This window comes from Coenobita brevimanus, chromosome 71 (genome assembly GCF_032717465.1).
Source record: "Coenobita brevimanus isolate Jiangsu-jjx chromosome 71, ASM3271746v2, whole genome shotgun sequence".
In the NCBI taxonomy this organism is placed as follows: Eukaryota; Metazoa; Arthropoda; class Malacostraca; order Decapoda; family Coenobitidae; genus Coenobita; species Coenobita brevimanus.
In genome coordinates this window covers 47353179-47354151 of record NC_137024.1, presented here as the reverse complement: position 1 = coordinate 47354151, position 973 = coordinate 47353179, and positions in this window count along the sequence as shown.

Here is a 973-nt window from a genome sequence, read left to right as displayed (position 1 = left end):
ACATACATACAAACATTCTCATATATATATATATATATATATATATATATATATATATATATATATATATATATCCATCCATCCATCATCCAATCCTACGTTGCCCCATGAGGAGCGTAGGAGCCCGGGGTTAGGCAGTTGGTCCTGATATTTAAGATGAGAGTGGCCAACCTCACTCATCCCTGAGTGGCATTAGGTGAGCAATAAACCCCAACCACCCCCTGGATATAAACCTTCCCTGGCTCAATCCGATTGGAGCATAATAATTACCCACTAAACCACCAGGCGCCAAAATTTGGTTATATGGTTACCACCCAGCGTAGTAAATGGTTTCCTTGTGTACAGGAAACCATTTGGCTTGTCACTCAGTGTAGAGTCACCCACAGGCAGAAGGAAGAGGAAAGAATAAAGGAATGAAAGACAGAAGGGGGAGTGTAAAGTCACCAGTAGGCAGAAGGACGAGGAAAGAATGAAGGAAAGAAAGACAGAAGAATGTGGAAGGAAAGAAGGATGGAGGAGAGGACAGGGCAGACACCCGAGAGCAGCACTATATTGAGTGAGTGGATGGTGAGCGCCCCCACCTACCACAAACTTAATATATATATATATATATATATATATATATATATATATATATATATATATGAGCCTTTGTGGTATAGTGGTAAAGTGTGCGTTTTCGTACACTGAAGAACGAGGGTTCGCGCCCCGCCAGGGTAATAAACTTTGGGAGCGTTCTTCTGGCCACGTACTGCTTGGCAGACATCAGGGATGTTGTGGTTGAACCAGTGTCGCATACTATAAAGTATGCTTGCACCCAGTCGGCTTGCGCGGGCCGATTACACTTGGTTCACAGACTACACACACATATCCAAAGCCACTACAATACACTTACAAGCACTTCTCACCCTACATACAATCTCTACCAGACAGCCTAAGCCACTTGGTAGAGATACATTGGCTGTATCGTCCC